We start from the raw sequence: 27,154 nt of genomic DNA on the forward strand, positions 1-27,154 counted from the left end.
CAGATGGCTTCCCAGGGCAATCTACCAAGCATTTAAAGAAGAGTTAATACCTATTCTTCTGAAACTGCTCCAAAAAAATAGAAATGGAAGGAAAACTTCCAAACTCATTCTACAAGGCTAGCATTACCTTGATTTCAAAACCAGACAAAGACCCTACTTAAAAGGAGAATTACATGATGAACATGGATGCAACAATTCTCAATAAAATACTAGCAAATTGAATTCAACAGTACATTAAAAGAATTACTCACCACAATCAAGTGGGATTTATCCCACAATCAAGTGTGATAGTATTCCACAATCGAGTGGGAATCATGCTGCAGGCATGATTCAATATTCTCAAATCAATCAATGTGATACACCATATTAATAAAAGAAAGGATGAGAACCAAATATGATCCTCTCAATAGAAAAGTGCAGAAAAAGCATTTGACGAAATAAAGCATCCTTTCCTGATAAAAGCCTTCAACAAAGTAGGGATAGAGGGAACATACCTCACATCATAAAAGCCATATACAAAAGACCCACAGCTAGTATCATCCTCAATGTGGAAAAACAGAGAGCTTTCCCCCATGGTCAGGAACATGACAGGGATGTCCTCTCTCACCATGACTATTTAATGTAGTACTGTAAGTCTTAGCCTCAGCAATCAGACTACATAAAAGAAATAAGAGGCATCCAAATTCACAAGAAAGAAGTCAAACTTTCACTATTTGCAGATGACATGATACTGTACATAGAAAACGCAAAAGACTCCAGCAAAAAATTGCTAGAACTCATATATGAATTCAACAAAGTCAAAGGATATAAAATCAATAGGCAGAAATCTGTTGCATTTCTATACACCAATAATGAAGTAGCAGAAAAAGAAATCAAGGAATTGACCCCATTTACAATTGCATCAAAATCAACAAGATACCTAGGAATAAATCTAACTAAAGAAGTAAAAGATCTGTATTGTGAAAACTATAGAATACTTATGAAAGAAACTGAAGACATATCAAAGGTCTAATATCCAAAATCTATAAAGAACTTACCAATTCAACACCCAAAAAACAAATAATCCATTCAAGAATGGGCAGAAGACTTGAACAGACATTTCTCCAAAGAAGACATATGAAAAAATGCCCCACATCACTCAGCATCAGGGAAATACAAATCAAAACCACAATGAGATACCACCTCACATCTGTTAGAATGGCTAAAATTAACAAGTCAGCAAACAAATGTTGGTGAGGATGCAGAGAAAGGGGAACTCTCTTACAGTGTTGGTGGGAATGCAAACTGGGGCAGCCACTCTGGAAGACAGTATGGAGGTTCCTCAAGAAGTTAAAAATAGAGCTACCCTATGACCCAGCAATTGCACTAGTAGGTATTTACTCCAAAAATACGAAGGTAATGATCCGAAGGGGCACCTGCACTCCAATGTTTATAGCAGCAATGTCCACAATAGCCAAACTGTGGAAAGAGCCAAGATGTCCATCAACAGATGAATGGATCAAGAAGATGTGGTATACACACACACACACACACACACACACACAATGGAATATTACTCAGCCATCAGAAAGAATGAATACTTACCATTTACACTGATGTGGATGGAATTGGAAGGTATTATGCTGAGCGAAATAAGTCAGTCAGAGAAAGACAATTATCATATGGTTTCACTCATATGTGGAACATAAACAGTGCAGAGGACCATGGGAGAAGGGAGGGAAAACAGAAGGGGAAGTCATCAGATAAAACGTAAGAGACTATTAAATATAGAAAACAAACTGAGGGATGCTGGAGGGAAGGTGGGAGGGAGGTTGGGGTAATTGGGAGATGGGCATTAAGGAGGGCACATGATGTGATGAGTACTGGGTGTTATATGCAACTGATGAATTACTGAACTCTACATCTGAAACTAATGATAAATGAATTTAAATTTTAAAAAAAGAAAGAAAGAAACTGAAGAGGACACAAAGAAATGGAAAAACATTCATACTCATGGATTGGAAGAACATTGTTAAAATGTCTTTACTACCCAAAGCAATCTACACATTTAAAGCAATTCTTATCAAAATACCACCAGCATTTTTTCACAGAGCTAGAACAAACATCCTAAAATTTATATGGAACCAAAAAGATCCCGAATAACCAAAACAATTCTAAAAAAGAAAAAACTGGAGGCATCACAATTCCCGATTTCAAGCTGTATTACAAAGCTGTAGTCACCAAAACAGTATGGTACTGGCACAAAAACAGACACAGAGATCAATGGGACAGAATAGAAAATCCAGAAATGGACCCACAACTCTATGGTCAACTAATCTTTGACAAAGCAGGGAAGAGTATCTAATGGAAAAAAGTCTCTTCAATAAATGGTGTTGGGAAAAATGGACAGCAACTTGCCAAAGAATGAAACTTGACCACTTTCTTACACCATACACAAAAATAAATCCAAAATGGATGAAAGACCTTAATGTGAGACAGGAAACCATCAAAATCCTAGAGGAGAACACAGGCAGCAACCTTTTTGACAAGAAACTTCTTACTAAACATATCACCACAGGCAGGGGAAACAAACGCAAAAATGATCTATTGGGACTTCATCAAGATAAAAAGCTTCTGCACAGCAAAGGAAACAATAAACAATAAACAAAACTAAAAGGCAGCCTACAGAATAGGAGAAGATATTTGCAAATGATGTATTTGATAAAGGGTATCTAAAATCAACAAATAACTTATCAAACTCAACACCTAAAAAACAAATAACCCAATTAAGAAATGAGAAGATATGAATAGACACTTTACCAAAGAAGACATCCAGAAGGCTAACAGACACATGAAAAGATGCTCCATGTCATTCATCATCAGGGAAATGCAAATCAAAACCACAATGAGTATCATCTCACACCTGTTAAAATGGCTACTATCAAAAAGACAAGAAATAACAAGTACTGGCTAAGATGTGGGGGAAAAAAGAACAGTGTGGGGACACCATCCACATCTTCAAAACCTACCAGATTTATTTCTTAGGGTTCCCTTTGCAGTGGCTACTTCTTATATTATGCTGTGCTTTCCAAAATATTAAAGAGCTGTTCTCACCAGCACCGCATCTTTCTTTGCAAAACACAAAATCACTTTGCACAGCTGTTACACTGCACCAAAGAAATAAGCTCTACAAATATCATCTATGTGGAATTTTGAAAGGCATATTACCATTTCAGCTATTATATAAATATTAACCTACAAAATATAACATTTCTGGAGAAAATTTCAACCATCCCAGTTGAATCTAAATGTTCTATTCCAAGAAAAGAAGTTTAAATAGTTTTGAAAAACTCATTACTTCTTCTAAAATTAAATATAATTTTTGCTTTTTAAAAATTTATATAGATTCCTAAATTTTTTAAAGATTTTTTAAATTTATTTGAGAGAGACAGATAGTGGCAGAGATAACGAGAGAGAACACAAGCAGGGAGAGAGGCAAAGGGAGAGGGAGAAGCAGGCTCCCCATGAAGCAGAGAGCTCGACGTGGGGCTCGATCCCAGGACCATGGGATCATGACACGAGCCAAAGGCAGATGCTTAACTGACTGAGCCACCCAGGCGCCCTAATAATTTATATAGATCTTATGTGGAAATTATGTTTAAAACATAAAATTCCAGAAAACATTTTAGAACAAATTTACCATTATATGTGCATACCATTATATGTGCAAATTTTTTCCATAAACAAAAAAAAACTAAAAACCAAAGGTAACTGAGCAAAGACTATGAAAAAGTTTTTATAAAGCACCTGCAAAATTTCAATTTAAGCAAACATTTATTATGCATTTAATACAGGAAAGGCATAGTCTAGAAGCTAGGGATACCAACATGAAGTAAGACATAGATCCTGCCCTCAAAGACCAACATCTAAAAACAACAAACGATATATGGTGGTGGTGGTGGTGTTTTTAATGCCTTAAATCCCCAGACCAAAAGGAATGTTTTGACTGTGTTTATAAAACGTTAACAAATTAAGACAAAATAGTTTTGAAGTTACATTAGATGAGTTTGTGAAGCCAGCAGTTACGATTAAACTTTATCTGATACTTTAACTGTTATGAGCAAATACCAGAGATATTCATGGCTCCAGTTATTTCTGAGGTGTTTTTCTCGTTTTTGTTCTGTTTTGTTTTTTTTTAGAGTCATAGTGAATTTTAGCTGGACAAACTCTGAGTCAGGTCATTACCATCTTGCTAAATTCCCCTTACAGTCTCAGCTGGACCCAATGTCCTTCATTTCCTGTCCTAAATTGTCCTCCTTATGTTCCATGCTCACTGTAGAGAAAAAGTTCAGCTCCTAATTGTCTGGGGCCAGATTCTCCCACTCCATCTTCCCCTTCTGCACAGAACACTTCATGCTTGTGAAACACTCAAAGCCTGGGGAGAAAGGTGCTGTACCCATGCAAAGGGTGGTTATTATTATTGATGTTTCTCACAAACACTGAGATTTAGAATGTCAAAAGTAATGTCAGACGCTAAGGTAACAACAAGGCTTTCTCTCTTGGAAAACTATTGTATTACGTTTGCTTTGATGTCAGTTATGTCTGTATTGTACACAAACACCTCCATGTAAGCACAGCTCAGAGGCAAGGATGACTAGCCCAGAGGGCTAACAACAAAGATTTTATTTTCTGCCACATCTCACCAGTTAAGTAGTTCCCACAGTGGTTACCTGAGTCACAAAAATACTAAGGTGTTTAACTCCATAATTACAGGAAAAGGAACAGTTGGCCTAGCTTCAACTGTTTATCCTAGACTCACAAAAACTATTTTTATTAATTTGTCTAGCCTTTATCAGTCACCAATATTAATGAATAGCTGCCAGATGACAAGACCAAATTGTCTCTGCTCCTCGATTAGAGTATTAGGGTATAGGCTCATCAGCAGAAGTTTAAATTATGAAAATTAGAACAAATGAAGTTTACTTGCTAGGATTTGCCTTCCTAGTTCATATGAGATCAGCTTAGTTATACTGAGAAATGGGCCAGTGAATTATTTTTTTCTTTCATCTGCCCTTAAAAGGATGAATAATTCCATAGTCAAAATTTTTGTCCAAGGATTTCACTATCACAGTGGACCTGGGTCATCAAGGTCTGAGCCAGATTAAAGAAATTAAAGAAAGTTACTGGTCTAATAAGTTTCCCATTCCTTGGAACACACTAAAGAATACCTCACTGTTTTGTTGGCCTACCTCAAATATCCTCCTTTACCAAGTATACATACAAGATTACGCTAGTTGATGAGGAAAGTTATATTTAGACCTTAGGTTCCAAGGAGCAAGCCCTTCTACAAGTCTCCTGATGATTAGTCATTTCATTCCAGCATTTACTGAGATCCTACTGTGTGTGTGCAGTGCTGTGCTAGGTACTGAAGGTAACAATTTAAATATCTCCCTTGTGCTCAGAGAGCTAGGAGGGTAATAGAAGAGACAGATATGTAAACAAAGCAAAATGAAGTAAGAATTCTAACAAATGCATAAGCAAGGTGCAAAAAAAAAAAGGGGGTAATGAAATTTGCCTGGGGATGCCAGAGAAGTCTTTATGGAAGATGTAGCAGTTAAATTAGAAATAAGATTTCTAAACTCAGAGAAGAGAAGAAAAAGGGCATTACCAACAAAGTCAAAAGGGGCTTAAGCATTAAGTAGTTCCAAATTATATTTTAAAAGAGAAAGAACATAGGATTTTAAATCCCAAGACTAAGGTTTCAGTTCCTGCCTCATCCCTTACTCTCTAAAGAAACTTAGTTGATACGAAAAATGGGATTAGAGTTTGCCTAAGAGAGATGTTATTCAAAATCTTTAATGATTGGTATGGCGACCGACCAATCAAAACAGACGTTGGCTGTAATAATCAGTACAGATATTTTGGTGCATATAAAGTGAATACCAACTTACCTACAACTTTTTTCTCCCCTATCTGCCCCTACCTAGAATGCAGTTTCTATGAGAATAACCATTGTTAACCGCTTTGTTCTAGAAATGCACTGGGGATTTGTTTTCATCAGATACAGTAAGACACAAAAACACACAAATGATTGTGATGAAGGAAGAAGTTGATACTCACAGATACCTAAAAACAGGAGGCATGGCATGGTCCACAGGGCCACATAGAGAAATACTAAGGTTGGCAGATGAGGAAGTGGGGAGAGCATCACCCAGGGTCTTTATTGGAGCGGTCTTGGGAAGGAAGGGCAAAGCAGGATAGGTCCTCTCAGTAAATTTAGGATTGGAGAGTTTGAATGATTTCAGAGGGCTCTCAGCTATAGGGATTGTCCTTAGTTGTCTAGTACCTGGTCCTAGAGTAATTTAGGTCAAGGGGAAATATATGCTTGGTGTGTGTGAGTTTGATAAAGAGCATGTTGGGTGTGGGCTCTGCGTTGGTTGGCTTGTAGATCAAAAGCATGCTCACAGGGGAGGTGTTTCCTACCTCTAGGAATTAGCCCTGGGAGGGACAGATTTTTCAGGATCAAGGTCTCAAATGCCAGAGGATCAAGAATACAGAAAATGAGATAATATATACAGTCAATATATACTGCTTCTGCAATGCCTGGTAGATATAGAGGCAAAACAAATATTTGCTATAGGGATGAATATAGTGCATAAAAAATAAGTGAATGAAAAATTATTTAAATGTGACTGAAATATAAAACAGATGGAAATGTGTAGTGGGATTAGGACTAAAAATGTATACTGAAGTCAGATGAGAGGACCTGCATATCACACCAAGAAGCTGAGTCTTAAAACACATTTTAAAGTATTTATTGAATATCTACTATGTGTCTTGTAATGAGGTCAGGATAAATACATTGACCAATCAGGTAATGACTAGAAAACTGAAGAGGTTTTTGTTTGCTTACTTTTTTCAGAAGTAGTTTTCAGTATTACTACATATCATGTGTAGACAAAGTTGGAATTACCCATCTTCAAGTATCAGTTAATGTCCCACCTCCAGAACATCTTCCTTGATCAAGCTAATCTGCCTCTTTAGTATTGTTTTAGAGCAGCCCTTCTCAAATTTTAATGTGCATAAGAATCAAATGAGCATCCTGTTAAAGTACAAATTATGACTCAACAGGTCTGGTGTGGGGTAGGGCTGATTCTGCCTCTTTAAATATGAGCAGCCAGGTAATGCCTTTGATGCTGGTCTGTGGGTTACACTTTGAACTGAAAGCCTGTAGAGATTTTAGATGGATTATTTTCTAATATTAATAGAGAGGCAATATAAATATAGAACATAGAACTGGCTAAGAGCAAGAATAGCTTTGAATCCTAGCTCTGTTGCATCAGAAAAGATACTTAACCTAAGCCTCAGTTTCCTGTAAAATGAGGATAATAATAACACTTGGTCTAGAGTTGGTCTAAAATTAGCACACTATGTGTACAACAGCCAAAAAAAATACAGCAATGTAAAAAAAGATGATAATAATAAATATAGCAGCAATAATAACAATGACAGTCTTCAGGATAGAAGGATGTCCTCATAAACCAACTTTGGATCCAATGGGACTTCCTGACAGCTTGGTGGTCAGGACTTTAAAATGGTACTGCATCAGTCCCCAAAAAGAAAATTTAAATTAATCTGATTAAGATTACTTTTTCTTCCCTGGCGGGGAAACAAGAGTAGGTTCTTTTCACTCTACATAACTAGGCCTTTGCAAAGAGAACACAGTCACAAGATAAAACCTAAGCAATCTTTAAGACTATTTCCTAGCCTCCCTCAACCCAGGGAGGAGGAAAAGGGAAAGATACTCACCTGAGAGGGAAATGGTTATGGTATCTCATATTCTCCATACTCTGTAAAAGGAGGTGGGAGCAGGGTTGGCTGTCACTCTAGTAGCTGGCAGGACCCTATGGAATGAGTCTTGCTTTGGTAATTCTGTGGACATAGCTTAGTAGGTACAATAGCAGCAGCACCAAGAACGCCAGCTTGTCTTGTTGCTACAAGCTAACTAATGGAAATGGTCAAAGAATCTCAATTTTTAAATCTCAATTCTCACAACTTTTCAAGAGTGGATAGATATTTAGAGGTCAGTCTGTACTTCCTAAATGATTAAGTTCTTCTTTCCAGATTGTCTCTTACTTGGGCAAAAGACACAGAGGGCAGAGATGTTTGGGTGGCTCAGTCGGTTAAGCGTTCAACTCTCAATGTCAGCTCAGGTCTTGATCTTGGGGTTTTGAGTTCAAGCCCCACATCGGGCTCCACACTGGGCATGGAGTCTACTTAAAGAAAACAAAAAACAAAAAAAAGACACAGAGGGCAAAGCCTCCCATGATGGGAAACGAAATTACCTTCTCAAGCAATAAGGACCACTCTGAGCCAGCAAGACCATGAGTGATTGACCTCAAGAGATTAACTCCAAGACAATGATCAACTTGACCTTTACTGCCCACCTTCATAGACCTTTGTCTCACATTTTCTTTATATAAACGTAGAAGTATTTTCAGCACTTTGGAGACAGTCTTTGAGACACTAGTCTGCTGTCTTCCCAGTATTGGACTCACTGAAATAAATTCCCTTCCTGTTTCACCATTTCTCTCTCTGCCTTTGGATTTTGTCAGTGGTAAGTGGCCCAACCTGGTCTATTTGGGACCCCAGGAGCCAGGTGCTCTTATACCTATGTACCCTGGTTACAGCCATGCTGCCCAGGCCCAAGTAAACCAGTAATCTTTTTAAATATAGTGCTAAGAGTTTACATAATTCTTCCATTTCAAACAGTTTTTTGTCTAAATTCAAACTACTGTATTGCAATCAACTTGTATAAACCTGTTTCACATCTAAGGCCTATGGGCTTCTACTAATGAAGGAGACAGTTCGACAACTAAAAGGAAAAAGTCTTTTTACAAATGAGCAGATACAAGAGCAGTCAAAGTCCTGGAAAAAAATTACTAGTAAAGATCCTGAGGTTACCACCATAACAACAGTATAAAGTTTTTCTTGGTTCTCTGAGGTTTATTACATGAAACTTGAGAATGTAGTATCTCTAAAGTCACCATACCTAAATGAGACTTTTAATAATTAAAGTTTTCCATACTCTATTACCCAAAAATCCTATTTCAAAGAATGTTCTTATAAGTAAAAAAAGAGGATAAAAATGCATATCAATAATATTTATGACTTCAGTGTTTATAACAAAAAAAAATAAAAAACAACAAAAGGTTGGAACTAACCTGAATGCTAACAAGTGACAATTAAAGAAAAATACATAAAAAAATTATAAAACTCAACACTCAAAAAACAAATAATCCAGTTAAAAAGTAGGCAGAAAACATGAATAGACATTTTTCCAAAGACATCCAGATGGCCAATAGACACATGAAAAGATGCTCAACAGCACTCATCATCAGGGAAATATAAATCAAAACTACAATGAGATATCATCTCACATCTGTCAAATGGCTAAAATTAACAACACAAGAAACAACAGGTGTTGGTGAGGACGTGTAGAAAGGGAAACCCTCTCACATTGTTGGTGGGAATGCAAACTGATGCAGCCACTCTGGAGAACAGTATGGAGCTTCCTCAAAAAATTAAAAATAGAACTACCCTACAATCCAGCAATTGCACTACTAGGTATTTGCCCAAAGGATACAAAAATACTAACTCAAAGGGATACATGCACCCCAATACTTAAAGCAGCATTATCAACAATAGCCAAATTATGGAAAGAGCCCAAATGTCCATCAACTGATGAATGGATAAAGAAAAGGTGGTAAATATATACAACAGAGTATTACTCAGCCATAAAAAAAGAATGAAAATCTTGCCATTTGCAACAACGTGGATGGAGCTAGAGAGTATAATGCTAAGCGAAATAAGTCAGAGAAAGGCCAATATGATCTCATTCATATGTGGAATTTAAGAAAAAAAACAAAGGAACAAAGGAACAAAAAAGAGAGGGGGGCAAACCAAGAAACAGACTCTTAACTATAGAGAACAAACTGATGGTTACCAGAGGGGAGGTGGGTGGGGGAAGGGGGAAACTGAATAGAGATGAAGGAGTACACTTGTGTTGAGCACCGGGTGTTGTATGGAAGTGTTTTGAATCACTAAATTGTACACATGAAACTAATATTACACTGTATGTTAACTAACTGGTATTTAAGTAAAAACTTTAAAACAAAAAGAATATATCAAGTCAATGAAATATAATGCAGCTATTATTATCCTCATTCATTATCAGCTTCAACTCTTAGAACACCTTGATTGCACAAAGGAAATAGGAACTTCACAGGATTGTTGTAAAGAACATCTCATACATCTTTTTTTTTTTTTTTAAAGATTTTATTCATTTATTTGACAGAGAGAGACAGTGAGAGAGGGAACACAAGCAGGGGGAGTGGGAGAGGGAGAAGCAGGCTTCCCACTGAGCAGGGAGCCTGATGTGGGGCTCGATCCCAGGACCCTGGGATCATGACCTGAGCTGAAGGCAGACGCTTAACGACTGAGCCACCCAGGTGCCCCAAGAACATCTCATACATCTTGATAAAAAAATTGTAAAAAAAAAAATGGGAGAGAAGCCATAACAGTACAGATGTTCCCATTTTGTTCTAATATTTACTTTTGTTAATTTATTTATAGAGGGGATCCCCCCACACTGAATATCTATATGTGATAGATGATTTATTTAGTTATATGCCCTTTGTTAATTTTGAACCAAAGTATCTATCTTAGGTTCAGAAATTATTTTAAGTCATTGTGAGTACTAGTAAGGATAACTATAACCTTCACTTTAATTGCCTTCAAAAGAAAAATGAACATCCATTTCTGTTAGTATGGTGGGCTAGATACCTGCCTGACCTCCTAATGAAAATATTAAAATGCTAGATTAAGTATTAAAACCTCTTTTTTTTAAGTCATCAGTCACCTGGCAAGATACTAAAGAATATTTAGAAGTCAAAACTAAGTGAATACAAGAACCCAGAGAGGTAAATGCAGCACAGCAATCTACTCTTCTTTTGAGAGCATATACCTACTTAAATGACTTGATCTTAGATTTCCACAGCCTCCCAGAAGTTGAGAGGGAGAAAAAAAGACTAGCGCTTGCTCAAGTTATAAAGCATAATAAGTGATTCCTTTAATAAAGATGAGACACAGAGTCCTACACCTTTTATGTAAAGTTTACTAAAAATAATCCCAATCCACTTCCCTCAAGCCCCCAAAAAGAATTGCAGGGAAAACTGCCTGACTTTAGTGCAGAATAAATGGAGAGTCATAACAAAACAAAACCCCAAAACAAAATAAAACAAAACAAAAACCCCCCAAGTATTATTAACTGCAATATATTATGGTTTGTATCCTGAATTCATACTATCTGGGTAGTCTAAAGAAACCTCAAGCCAAGAATTAAGCGATTCCAGACATAAAACAGAAGGAAATATAAATCTTCCCTGGTGTAACTCACCTCCAAGGCAAGCCTCAAAGAATTCCCAGTATTCTAAGAAATATCAACTCATGGTCATTAAAATTCACAAAACACACAAGAACACAAACTGCTATGAATAAAAACCAACAAAAATAACAAAGAACAGGATCAAATGTATGAAAACTTTAGATGTTAGAATATCTATCACAGAATAGAAGTATTTCAATATATTTAGTGAAAAAGAATTAAGGTAGGAGTAAAAAATGAGAAAATAAATTATAACTAAACATTTGAAAAAGAACCAAGTATATAATAATTGACATTTAAAATTCAATGAATAAATTCTATAGCAGGTTAATAAGAGGTAAAGAGAAAATAGTGAACTAGAAGGTAGATTACAGTGATTTATTCAAAATACAGCAGAATCATATTTGTACAAACCAAACAAGGATATAGAAAATATAAAAGAAAGGTTAAGAGACATGGACCATGGAGTAAGAAGGTCTAACATGCATATGATCATAATGACAAAAGGATAAGTTTCTTTCAAAAGTACACACTTCGGATAGAAGGAAAGTCATCTCGGGGCGCCTGGGTGGCTCAGATGGTTAAGCGTCTGCCTTCGGCTCAGGTCATGATCCCAGGGTCCTGGGATCGAGTCCCACATCGGGCTCTCTGCTCCTTGGGAGCCTGCTTCTCCCTCTGCCTCTCTCTCTCTGTCTCTCATGAATAAATTAATAAAAATCTTTAAAAAAAAAAAAAAAAAAAAAAAGAAGGAAAGTCATCTCCATTTGAGAAAATGGTAGACATGTGATTAGGTTTAAACAAACACTGCTTCTTATAAAATAGCAATAGTAATGTTTCATGGAGCTAAACAAAAATGATAAATAAAATTATAATCTATAACAACAATAGCATGTAAGTCAAAGCATGTAAGCCAGGAGTGATGTGATTAGAGTTAAAATGTTAACAGAACCTTGTATGTTTAAAAAGGGGTGATTATATTGATTAATGTTAGATTTTCTTAAGTTAGAACTCAAAAGCTAATTTTAGAATGACTACCAAAATAAAAATAATAGAGCATAAAATTCGATAATAGGGAAGAAATTGAATGAAAAAAATAAGCTACTGGGCGCCTGGGTGGCTCAGTTGGTTAAGCGACTGCCTTCGGCTCAGGTCATGATTCTGGAGGCCCTGGATCGAGTCCCGCATCGGGCTCCCTGCTCAGTGGGGAGTCTGCTTCTTCTTCTGACCCTCCCCCCCTCATGTGCTTGCTCTCTCTCATTCTCTCTCTCTCAAATAAATAAATAAAATCTTTAAAAAAAAAAAAAAAAGAAAAAAGAAGCTACTGCTTCAGAGGAGAAAAAGAAACACAGAATAGGTAGGAAAATAGAAATCATGAAATAAAATTGTTAAAATCAATCTATCAGTAATTTAAATAAATATAAGGGACACACAAGAATCAATTATACTAATAAACATGTCAAAACTGAAATTAAAAACACAATACAATTTATAATCACTCCAAGGAAAATGAAAAACTTGCTTATACACTTAACATGTATATAATCTATATGCTAAAAATTACCAAATGCTGATTTTAAGAAGTCAAAGAAAACTAAAATAAATAGAGACATATATCACATCCATGAATTGGAAGACTCATTATAGCTAGAATGTCAATTCTCCCCAAACTGGTCTACAGTCAAATGCAATTCCTATCAAAATACTAGCAAGATTTTTTCCATAGATAAGATTATTCTAAAATCCATATGGAAAGGCACACGCCCAAGAGTAGTTAAAACAATCTTGACAGAGAAGAATTGGGAAAAATTACTCTGTCTATATTAAGGCTTACTATATAGCTAGAGTAATCAAGACAGTGTGGTATGGGCAGAGAAACAGACACATAAATCAAAGGAACAAAATGGCAGACCCAGAAATAGACCCACACAAATATGCTATACTTACTTTTGACAAAGGTGCAAAACCAATTCCATGAAGGAAGGACAACATTTTCAATAAATTATGCTGAACATCCATAAGTAAAGAAAGAGAGAGAGAGAGAAAGAGAACCTTGACTTAAACTGCATACCTTATACAAAAATTAGCTCAAAATGAATCACAGATTTAAATATAAAATATGAACCTATAAAACTTTTAGAAAATCACCTAAGAGAATATTATCAGGATCTGGGGCTAAACCAATAGTTCTCAGACTTGACACCAATGATCCATAAAAGGAAAAATTGATAAAATGGGCCACACTGAAATTAAAAACTTGTTCTGTGAAAGCCCAGGGGAAGAGAATGAAAAGACAAACTAAAGACCAGGAGAAAATATTTACAAATCACATATCTAACAAAGGACTAGTATAGAATATATAAAGCACTCTCAAAACTCAATAGTAAAAAACAAAAGTTACAGTAAGAAAATGCGAAAAAAATGAACATTTTACTTAAAAAGATACAGAGATGAAAAATAAACACATAAAAACATGTTCAACATCATTAACCACTAGGAAAATTTAAATTAAAACCAAAATGAGGCATTACTACATACATATCAAAATGACAAAAACAGGGCACCTGGGTGGCTCAGTTGGTTAAGCGACTGCCTTCGGCTCAGGTCATGATCCTGGAGTCCCTGGATCGAGTCCCGCATCGGGCTCCCTGCTCGGCCGGGAGCCTGCTTCTCCCTCTGACCCTCCCCCCTCTCATGTGCTCTCTCTCTCTCATTCTCTCAAATAAATAAATAAAATCTTTTAAAAAAATGACAAAACAAAAAATATTAACATGCTGGCAAAGAAGCAGAGAAACTGGCTCACTCATGCATTACTGAAGGGAATGTGAAATGTATAACCTCTCTAGAAAACAGTTTGATAATTTTCTTAAAAACTGAACATGCAACTATCACACAATTCACTAACTGCACTCCTAAGTCTTTATGCCAGAAAAATAAACATTATTTTCACACAAAAACCTAAACATCAACATTTATAGCAGATTTATGTGCAATTGCTAAAAAACTAGAATCAACAGGTAAACGATGAAAGAAATTGTGGTATATAAATACCATGGTACACTACTAAGCAATCAAAATGAACAGACTATTGATACATACAACTTGGATGAGTCTCTGAGTGAAAAAAGCCAATCCCAAAAATTATATGGTATTTGTCTTTCTCTGTCTGACTTAATTCACTTAGCATTATACTCTCTAGGTTCAACTATGTTGTCACCAATGGCAAGATTTCATTATTTTTTAATGGATGGGTAATATTCCATTATGTATGTATGTATATGTGTGTGTGTGTGTACACATACATATGCATATATACGTACACTGCATCTTCTTTATCCATTCATCTATCAGTAGACGCTTTGGTTGCTTTCCTATCTTGGATATTGTAAACAATAGGTGACAAAAGTGTATAGTATTTAACACACACACATACAATTAAAACTGGCGAAATCTGAATAAAATCAGTGACTTACATTAATTTCTTGGTTATAATATAATACTACAGTTTTATAAAAGATTACCATTGAGACAAACTAGGCCTAAGTGTTCAAGAGACCTCTCTATACTATTTCATACAACTGCATGTGAATCCACAATTATCTAAAATCAAAAAGAGACATAAAGTAACATAAAAAAAGTAAGGTGCCTAGAAATCATTCTAACAGACAATGTATATGATCCTTATTGAAAAATTATAAAATTTTGTTGAAACTAGAGAACTACTAAATAAATAGATATATTTCTTATACTCTTAACTGGAAGACAAGTTCATAAAGATATAAAGATTCAATACTAGTCCCATCAAAATCTTAACAAGATTTCTCTGTGGAAACAGGCTGATTCTAAATTTTATATAAAAAGGGCCAAGAATAGCTGAGGCACTTTTAAGGAAGAAAAACAAATGAGATTACCCTTACCAGATATTATATTGTATATTATAAAGCTAGAACAATTAAGACAATGGTATTGGCACACTAGGAGGCAAAATAACCAGCAGGAAAAAATATGCCAGAAGCAGACTTGATTTTTTAGTAAAGTGGCATTGCCCACAGTTGGGAAAAGTTACAAACTTCTGTTTACTAAAAGATACTATAAAGAAAAGTAAATAGATAGGGGCACCTGGGTGGCTCAGCCAGTTACATCCAACTCTGGATTTTGGCTCAGGTCATGATCTGAGGGTCACGAGATCAAGCCCTGTGTCAGCCCCCACGCTGGGCACGGAGCCTGCTGAAGATTCTCTCTCTCCCTTTGCCCCTCTGCGCCCTCTTAAAAAAAAAAAAAAAAGCATAGATAACCACTGGAAAAAGTTATTTGTAATACCCTCTAAATGGCCAAAAGAAGTTGAACCCAAAATATATGAAGAGCTACTATTAATCAGTAAGAAAAAGACATACAACCCAATAGAAAAAAGAATACTTGAACAAGCATTTCACAAAGAAGTACAAGTAGCCATAGCATAAACAGATGAAAGATGCTCACAGTAAGATAAAATTTCAAATATGCCAAGTCTGTAAAAATTTTAAATTCTGACAATATTAAGTATTGATGTGAGGCACTAATACACACGCACTGCTATGTGTGGTATAAATCAGTATAATCATTTTGGAAAACAATTTGACACTACATAAAGAAACTCTTCCAGATATGTTTATATGTTTATAGAATGAATAAGTTGTAGCATATTCATTACAATGGACTACTATATGACAGTGAAAATTAATGACTAATGGTGGAAGCCATAAAGTATAAAAGAATATATGCAAGTATAATTCTCTTTATATAAATACCAAAATCATACAGAATTAATCAATATATTGTTTAGAAGAAAAAATGTCAAAATGCTGAGTAAAAGAAAGCAAATGAAAACTCCAAGTCAGTATAATGATGACCTTAAGTAGATGGGGAAGGGATGGAAACACAAGGTACTTCAAATGTTTTTTATACATATATAAGAGTAGGCACATAGGTAATCATAAAAATTTTGTTCTTCAAATCTTAACATATATTTTTTAAAGATTTTATTATTTATTTATTTGATAGAGACACAGCGAGAGAGGGAACACAGGGGGAGTGGGAGAGGGAGAAGCAGGCTTCCTGCTGAGCAGGGAGCCCGATGGGGGAGCTCCATCCCTGGATCTTGGGATCACGACCTGAGCCGAAGTCAGATGCTTAACAACTGAGCCACCCAGGGACCCCCAGATCTTAACATATTTTTAATTAATATTTAACTTAAAAAAATTTTTATCAAGAAAAAAATCATAGATCTTGAATTCTCTTTTTGTTTAGGAGAGGAAAACTTAACCGTGGTTATATTTTTAATGGATTATGAGTTATTTCTTTTCAGTGAGTATAAAACCAAGAACAGAAAAGAGGCAAGGAAACTGAAAACAGAAAATTCTTATATAAGTGCTAGGCAACAGCAGACAGCCCACCTTTCCCAGGGAGTCTGGCTACACAAAGTGCCTGTGGAAGCAGAAAAGATTGGTACATTCACCAGAAGAGCCTTGCAGACCTGCACTGTGTTCCCCAGAGGACTTGGCTGATTTTTACCCTCTTAGGATGGGCTGAGGTCACTTCCAATTTGAAAATGACCTTGGATCACAAGCTGAGGTTTTTAATTTGTTTACACTGATTATTAAGCGTCCTGATACATTATTAATAAATCTTCTGCATAGAGAAGTAAGTTTATTGCTAACAAAGATGGTCCTTGGCATAATTCTACTATTTATACTGTTGCAGTGAGTTTATTCCACAAACTAGTTTTCTAACACATTCTAATCTCAGGATTGCTTGATAGCAATAAATTGGTAAACTAATAAAAAAGACACAAATTGTTTAGTAAACTCTGAATATGAAGTGACTTTACTCCTTTCAACATAATGCAGTCACTGAAAAAATATTTCTGTATTTTCCATATTATCTATTATCATAGGAAGAAAAAGTTAATTTTTAAAGTTCAACAAACTGGGGCTAAGATTCCATAGGAAGTCAAATACATATTCTGCTTTTTGTAAAGGGATCTGTGAGAATTATATTGTTTTTCTCTTATAAGAGCCCAAGAATAAATAACAGATAACGTATACAGAGCATGTCTATTATAATTAAAGACAGTGATGTGCTGGTTAACAATTAGCTTCACGGAGGAGAAAAAGCCTTGATGTGTAGCATTTGCCAATTTCAGTGGTGTAAATACTCCCACCAAGGCCTATTACAAGCTACCAATTTGATGTTACTAAAAACGGAATTCGGAAAAATGCACTGTAGCACATCATTATCTAGTATTTTCACCATACAGATAGAAGAAACAGATGTAAAACCCTTACAAGCATAAATAACAAGAAAATATAGCACAGTAATTAGGAAGTGATGTTTGAGCATTTATTACCTTTGTTTTTTGTGTAATTTATTTTAATGTATGCTTATGTAATTTTATTTTTAATGACTGTGTTTAAGAACACAGTTGAAACTCTGTTCCAACCTCTGACTGATAAGACTACACTTTAGGTAATGTCTCAAACCAGGACAACAATTAGTAAAAGACAGAATTCTGTATATGAACGTGATTATATGTATTCCTATAAACTCATGACCTGTATATAGAAAAAAATTCCAAAATTCTCCTTTAAGGTAACTGCTTGGTAAATTACATATACAATTCAGTGACAACTATGTTAATAGACTGTTCTGCAGATAACAGATATAATTTTCAGAATATACTCCTTATTCTAGCCCCATGAGACCCAGCAACGTAACATGTAATTTCTAGATTCCTAACAAAGTCATCCAGCAGGCCTTTAAGAACTCCAATATCATTCCCACTCTGTCTAGTCAGTGAACAAGACACAAGGTAGGAAAGGAAAAGGGGGGAAAGAGAGATTCCCAAAGGATCCCTTCCACAATTAATTATGCAAATCACAAGTAAATTAGACACTAAAAATTTAAGATTGATTGAAAGCTTGCTCAAATTGCTTTAACTGTGATTCATATACCAATCACGCAAATTCGTATGTTAGGTTGTGCAAAAAAAGAATAATAATAAAAAGATGTAGAATGGAATAAGATTACCTTAATTTAAATGTCAAAGACACGGTTGCTGAAGGAAGAGTCTCTTACAGTGTTAGCACTAGCCCATCAGATGTTAACAAAATCTGATATGCAACAGTTTTACATATCCCCTTGTGGGAGAAAGATCAACTTGTGATCTGCTTTATAAATCAGCTACAGTGTAAGAGTTAGGCTACTGTAGCTAAATGGCTTTTAGATATGCTTCCTGTTTTAAGCTACCATATTTACAAATGAAAGCTTTTTCAAACCACGGCTTTTAATATAATTTGCATATTTAGTAATACATTGATTAAAATTAAACACGGATTATTGCAATTTATTTCAGAAACAGATGGGATGCATTAAGTGAAAAGCCAGAGCTTTTAAACAGAACAGACTCACTGGCTGACTACTGATGAATGATGAACACAAAAACTTTGTAAATTGGGAAAAAGGGGAAAAAAAAAAAAAAAGCCCTTTGCGCCCATTTCCTTTCCTGACTAGTGACTCCATAAAATGAGTAATCAAGTTAATTTAAAATGAATAATGTATATCAAAGGTATGTATCAGCTTAATGACAGCAGATTTGTCAGAAGAAAAAAAAATGCTTCCACAAACTTTGAATCTTCCTGGTCTGCAAAGATTGTGTCCTCAGGCTTTCCTAATTAAATACAGATTTGACAGGGTTCACCAGCAGATGGCATTCTTCCATTACATACCCTCCTGCTGGACTGCTTGGGTTTTCAGTTTCATGAAACTTCACCAGCTAGTGTAAATTAACCATGAACTCACTCAGTGGTAGAGATAGCTGGGTTACTGAAATGGCACATTCTCAAAATAGTCTTGGTCACTATGAACCTGATTAGACTGTAAAGAGAATTTCATTTTTTCTCTGCATCCACTGCTTTGCTGTTTATCATTTCCAAAAGTTAATTTTGGTAAGAGTAATGTATGTATCTCTTATGTTAGCCCTTGTCAGTTATCACATCAAAGGTAGAAGAACTAACCTTTGCCACATCCCACCCCCATAACAGTGTTATATAATTCAATCATGTCACATTAACATGTTGGTTCCATTTTGAAAATAACTTTTGCATAAAAGCTTTTCATTTTGTAAAGCACAGGCATTTTCCAAGTTAATTTAGCAAAATCTGGCTTATTTCGTTTGGCTATCCAATTCTTCTTATTAACCGAGGCAATTAAGTCTCAGAATTATAAAAGAAAACCTATCAAGTAGGTAGAAAATTTATAAATTAATTTTCATACTTTTTTTATCTTCTGGATGTGTGTGTTATACGTGAAAAGGGAATTTGATCCATAACATTTAAATAATGTAATATTATTTAAAACCTTCACTAGATAGTATAGAAATTCTATAGTATGTAGATTCAAATTCACCAAATTCAGTTGAACTACACTGCTGAAGGTAAAGTTGTACTAAAGTCAGGCTAGTCTTAATATTTCCTATTTAATATAAATGCTAATTATAAACTCTCAGAATAAGCAAAACTGGGCGGCTTACAGCATAAATTGTTCATTTCATAATGAATCAAATTGCACATATTTCAAGAAAGCAAATGAAAATTTTTATATAAAGTTTCTGATGATTTTGTTTCTTAAAAGCACACATGAATACCAAAAGCAAAAAATATTTTTCATCAAAATCTTGATTACAGTAACACCATGCTGTGAAGGTTTTATTTTGTTTTTGTTGCTTTTAAATGTAAAATATTATCAAAAACTACCTCCAGATTTTTCAAAGTTTGATTAAATACTCAAAAGTACTTAAAAGGTCAGTTCCCAGTTTCACTGCTATGGATTACTCTAACATGAAGTGTTTGTCACCTATTGTGAGTTGTGAAAATCCCCCCTGTATCCAATGTGTTTTGTTTGGATTGAGATGGCATGCAGTTGATGGCTGTGACCTTCATGGTGGCTTAGATCCCTGGCTGGCACTGATTTTTGATTTAGTGCCGATCTGCTGCGCTTGTCACAGGCTGCAAGGTGCTTTCCATGCACTAATGGAACAGCTCAAGGGCAGAGGGGCCCTGTAAATGTCTATCTCTTACCAACCACGGGCTAAATAGAGAGGTGAGTTTTCTACATGTGAATGACAGACTCTGAGATTACATGCAGGAGGTCATGCAAAGTTTTAAAACCTGCTCAGACTTCATGAAAATAACAAGCATATGCAAAGTGCAAACTCTAAGGTTACTCTGCCTGCTAATGAATATGTATTTGCACTGTTAAAATGGAATGTTTAACACAAATATTGACAATATATCTTCATTTGGTGCCAGGGAACTAACAATCAGTTGATGTGTCCTTTGGTTCAACTATAGTTGTTAATAAATTCTGTTACTTAATGATGTCTTCAACAGAAAACTGCATATGTCCAAATTCTCCCTTCTAAGAAAACACAAAATGGTATAATTGTTATAGAAAGAGATAAATTTAGAGACAAAATATAACATCTTGGCCTATGTATCATTCTGTTTAGGTATTTTGACTACTGAAAGGTGTTCCACGTATGCAGAAAAAAAAAATCAGGTGAATTTTGCTTTCTAAACCTACATGTTACTTGCTCTCACTTAGGTGAGAGTAATTCATGGCAAGAGGCTAGTAAACATATGAGTAGTACATCTGTAAGTGATCAAATCCTATTCATCTTTTAAGACTTAGCTCAAATGCTGTCTCTTCCAAAAGAAATTCCTGATTCTCCCAGGAAGAAACCTCTCCTTCTTTGAGCTTCTTACTGATATTTGATATATGATTTTCTTACTGTTATTATTGTTCTTTACCTTATATGATAGATACTCTCTCAGTTCCTGAAACAGACTCTAAGCTCTTTAAGGGCAAGTACCACATCCGCTTTATCTTTAAAATGTTTTAATTTTTTATCATTTATTTTTTTAAGTACTCTCTACCCCCAACATGTGGCTAGAACTCATGACCCTGAGACCAAGAGACACATGCTCCACCGACTGAGCCAGCCACATGCCCCATTTTATCTTTAAAATCAGCACCTTACCTAGCCCTGTGCCTGACACACTGTAAGTGCTCAATATATGTCTGCTGAATGAATTAATGAATGACAAATATATGACTACAACATGGTAGCAGTCTCCTGTTTGATGAAATTTCAAAGCTGTCAGATTTATCATTAACATAAATGCCTGATGACTTCCTAAACCTTCATTTCTTCAATCACCACATACAGGTCAATGGTCCCTCTAATATTCAGAGATCTCACTTCAGAGTTTCTGATTTCTGACTTTGCCTCCCATTAGCAAAATCACATGCCAGACCTTATTCTCATCTAAGACAACTCTACATCCAAGCTCACCAAACCAACAGTCCCCTACACATACTATTCATATCCCTTCTATGTATAATAAACTTAAATTCCTCCACTGGACCACACAGCAATTCACAGAATATAAACTTTATCCATTTCTGGCAAGCCTTTGAAACCATCCCATATTTCAGCTACCTTTTATGGCCCTTTGATACACTGATTTTCTAACTCTTTGAGTGCCTACTATGCACCAGGCACAAAATGTTAATTAAGATATAGTGCTGTGTACCCTCAGGAGGTACCAGGTAATATTCCAGGCAGTATCTGAAGCTACTGGAAAAATGGTACATATTAATGGATCCAAAACATTATTTTACATTAAAATGAACACAGATAAAGAAATAGAATGTAGGGGCGCCTGGGTGGCTCAGTTGGTTAAGCGACTGCCTTCGGCTCAGGTCATGATCCTGGAGTCCCGGGATCGAGTCCCACATCGGGCTCCCTGCTCCGCGGGAAGCCTGCTTCTCCCTCTCCCACTCCCCCTACTTGTGTTCCCCCTCACGCTGTCTCTCTCTCTCTCTGTCAATTAAATAAATAAATAAAATCTTTAAAAAAAAAGAAAGAAATAGAACATAAAATATACATGAATTTGTAAAACATAAGAATTCAAACAATTCCCACTCTCAGTAGACTGCTTCTCATCCCCCTAAATATAAATTCATTCTTTTCCGCCATTCAAGACAATCCAGTTGAAAAATTTTTATAAACTTTATCAAAAAACACATATTTTGGAGTAAGAAAATCTTGATTAGAATCCCAAACACTCCTCTTTCTAACCATGTTTCATTGGGTGAGTTACTTAATCATTATGTGTCAAACTTTTCTCATCTAAAAATATGTATAATATACCTATCTTTTAGGGCAACTGTAGAGATTAAATTAACACATGTAAAGTGAAAAGACAGCACATACTACATAGTAAGTGATCTTTTCTCCTTTCCACTTTCTCCCTATGGGAACTTTATTCATCCCCTAGAAGAGAGACGTACCAGACCCTAATGTTATGTTGCAAGGCTGCCACTTCAAATCCTTACACCTGAACCAATGAAAAACTGATACAAGCGGTTAATGGTCAAATTGAGTTCTTTTGCAATACAGTTATATTCTGCATGTAAGCCGCCCATTAAGACTTCATAGACACCATTCAGATGATCTACTTAGTTTTATTACCACTTTTAAAACTTTCAAAAGCCTCCAGTTCAATCATCTCACATTCTTTTTTATTTATTTATTTATTTATTTATTTATTTATTTATTTATTTATTTATTTATTTATTTGACAGAGAGAGACACAGCGAGAGAGGGAACACAAGCAGGGGGAGTGGGAGAGGGAGAAGCAGGCTTCCCACTGAGCAGGGAGCCCAATGCAGGGCTCGATCCCAGGACCCTGTGATCATGACCCAAGCCGAAGGCAGACGCTTAACGACTGAGCCACCCAGGCGCCCCAATCATCTCACATTCTAAATGACCTAACTTGTCTCCTTTGCTGACTGAAATCCCTTTCCCGCCTCTTTCTCCAGTGGATGGTATCACACCCAGGTTCTACTCCTAACACTGGTCTCTCATCTCTCCACTTACGAGAGTATTTACTCTAGTGCCTTCAACAACCAACTCTATGCCAGTGACTCCAAAATCCTGTCTCCAGTCCTGACCTTTGTGTTCCAGTCTTTAAGTTCTACCTGCTTCCAGGATATGTATACCCTGTCAAACTGCCATCTATTCAAACTCAACTGGCTCATAACTTACCTCAGCATGCCTTCCTTCAAACTACCTTTCTTCTCTCTTCCATCAGAGTAAAAACTTAGAAGCAATCTTTGACTTTTTTTTTTTTTTAATTCCCTCTAGTCAATCCACCACCAATGTATTTCTTTCTTTAATACGTCATTCAAATCCAAATAGTCCTTTTCACTCCCATGGCCATGACTGTAGTCCAAGGCCTTCTGCCTGGAATGAATCGATAACTTCAATGCTTCTCAAATCCTGGATGCTCTAACACTTTCATATCACAAGTACTTCAATATATTTACAATACTTTGAAAAAACTTTGCATATACAGATTCTCAGACCACCACAGCCTTACTCACCCCAGGCTAAAGCCCTCCAGTTGATTCTTATGCACAACAGATTTGGAACCACTATTATCATTGATTCTGTGTCTCTCTCTCTCCAATTTCAATAGCCAAGGTATATTTAAATTTCATCATAGCACATCAGTGATTATATCTAAGTGATTAGAACTTTCTAATTGTTTTCTACTGCCAGAAATTCTAATGGAATTTCTACTGAAATTCCTCTGCCAATGTCCAAGTCTCCATAATCTAGCCCCACCCTACTTTTTGGCTGGATTCTTAATTTGACAACTATTTAACAACAATTTGTCAAATTCTTAATTTGACAATCTTATTCCCATTTCAATTTCTTGGTTCACTGTTTAAAACCATTCCTTCATCATCCCACCAACCTAAATACTACCCATTCTTCAAAGATGAGCTCCATCGACCTTCTCATCACATGTCCTCTGGTCATACTACTCCCCTATACTTTTCCCTTCACTGTCTCCTATGGTGATGTATGACAGCACCTTGCTGTTTCATAATTTTTCTTGAATAACATTTTTATAAATCTTCTGTCCATAGGTATATATTGTAAATTTATTAAGAAAAAACTATGTCAAATATTTTTCCATGTTCTTCATAGTATCTCAAGGTACATTATAGGTGCTCAATAGATTATTATAATTAATAAAACTTCACTGAATACTTACTATATAACAGATGTTTGTATTAATTCTTTTAATCCTCACGACACTAAGTTCTAGATGACAAAATACACACAGAAAGGTTAAATAACTTACCAGCCTTAAACAGTTCACAAGTAGAAGAATTGAAATTCACACCTTGACAGTCTTTCCAAAGCTTATTCTCTTAACCAATGCACCAGAGAACCATAGAACATTAGCACCAGAAGGGGCTTTAGTGGCCACCTAGCTTATCCACCTACTATTAAGAAGGTATTTTTCTATTTATTAATCTTCATATGTTTGCTTATTTAAAGGTACCTGTTCTCTCCCGTATGTCTTTTAGGTCTCTTTGGAGTTCTATTTCTGTTGATAATATAAAACTCTTTAGATGACTCTAAATATATGCATATTAGTTGCAGTGATGTGTACCTAACAAAATACTATGACAAAAAGGATGCAAATAAAAACTCCTTCTAAACCAAACCGTCCATTTTGAAAAGCATTAAAGCAGGCCAAGACACGTTTCATTGGAAGTTATCCTTTTCAGTATTTCTGGGTCTTTTCTGCCATTTTTTAAAGAATGGAATTTGTTAATTCAGTGAGGTGTGTGTGTGTGTGTGTGTGTGCGTGTGCATGCGCACACGCTCACGGTTAGATGGCAGTGGGCAGGGAGAACCTAGGGGCTAAAAGAATATGCTTTTGAAAGTAGAGTAGACATCAAAATTCGTTTGTGTCAGGGTAGAGACTTGCTTTCTATCTTGTTTATATGTTGTATACTTATGACATACTTCTGACACACAAACCTGCTATGCCTTAGGGTACACGAACTGGATGCAATCAAAGTCTGTGCACGATGTGTTTAGGCCTCGGGGTCTGGTGTTCCTGACAGTCAGCATGATCTGAGGGGCACCAGAAGTCACCAGAGTTAAATGGCACTCGACATGATGGAATGAGACATTTCTATCAGCTCGTGTCAATGGGAAAAAAATAAGTTCCAACATTTAAGAGAGAGTCCAATATGGTAGTACTGAACCAAATTTCGTATCTTGGGCCAGACACGAAAATTTGAGCCCTATTAAAATGCTAAAAACAAATGAAGTAGAGAGACAGAGTCCATTGCTCTATTTACACCGATATGGCTTCCACGCACTTATTGGTGGCTCCACTAGAACAGGTAATAAGCAGCTCTAGATTTTTCATGGTTTGGAGTTTTAGAATAGCATGAATAATTGAAATCCACAGATAATACAAAAATTTAATTTAAGTCAAGGTATTAAGCCATCTCCTCCTCAATGAAGCTTTCATATTAGCTAACAAACAGTATCACTGATTGGCTTGCACTTCAGCTTTTAGTTTTTTCTGTACATCTTTTGGGTCCTGGGGTAGGTGTTAAAGAGAGCCAATAGAAAAAAAGAGATCTGCACTTCCAGCTTGTCCACCATGACAAACTACTGTTTATGCACTTGCAAAACAGCTGGTTGATGCCGGAGTTGAAATAGGACCACTACTTTCCATCCTCACAGAGGTACTTGACGCATAACACATGGCAACATTACAGTTAGTGCAAACCCCTCATGCCAAGCAGTAGTGCAAATATTTTGTGAATGGAACTACTTTTAATCACTTGTAAGTGGCATCTTTACAGACTAATTATGTACTGAAGTAAATATGATACATTTACCATAAGCCAGCTATCAATAAATAATAGGAATAATTCAAGACTAGGAACTACTGCTATCTAAATCACCTAAGGCTCTTGTTTAAAATAAAGACTCCCAAAATTTCCCAAAGGAAAGTCTGACTCCATAGGTTTGGGCCCAAGAATCTGCATTTTAAGAAGTACCCACTCCCTCTCCCTTTATTCACCCATACTCCACCCTACTCACCCCTACTCCTACCCCAGTTACTCAGGTCTGAAAGACCCAAGGACCACACTTTGAAAGTCACTGCCTGGGGCATGAAAATGGAGTAGGATATCCCTGCATCTGGTTCCAGAACCAAGAGATCTTTTTTGGTTTTGTTTTTCAGGTCCCACAACCCCCAGGTGAGCTGAGTCTAAATCAGCTATGCTGACACAGAAACCATGTTAAAGATCCAATATACACTTCCTCTAAAGCAAGAGGTGATAAAAAGTGTTCACTCACGGGGTGTATGGAGGTTTAAGGTGTAGCCTTGAGGGCTTCTTAAGGGCAGGATCAGGCTTATAGATAATGAAATGTACAAGATAGCGATACAGTCCAGCCAGAATACGATTCTGCCATGCTCTGATTCAGGCAGAACAAGCAGCTGCTGAGGCCAAACCATGACAAGGGCCATTTTTGCCTGTGACATTGGAGAATTTATTCAAGAACAGTTCCCTTTGTGCCAGGATTTCCACTCTCAGCTGCAAAGGTTGCTTAGTTAGTCCTTGGTTCACTTGCTGTTTAAACTTTCTCAATGCCTAAAATAAAGCCGGTCATTCTTCCTAGTATGGACTTGTAATAAGAACTCTGCTACCTAGGAACAAATCCTTGTGTCCCCATTTCCTTTGGTCCATATATTTTATGAATAGTCACTTTGTAGTAATTTTAAGTTATCCAAATAGTAACTC

The sequence above is a fragment of the Mirounga angustirostris genome, unplaced genomic scaffold (assembly GCF_029215605.1).
Source record: "Mirounga angustirostris isolate CCGP_5_RB_7025 unplaced genomic scaffold, mMirAng1.0.hap1 SCAF_7, whole genome shotgun sequence".
NCBI lineage: Eukaryota > Metazoa > Chordata > Mammalia > Carnivora > Phocidae > Mirounga > Mirounga angustirostris.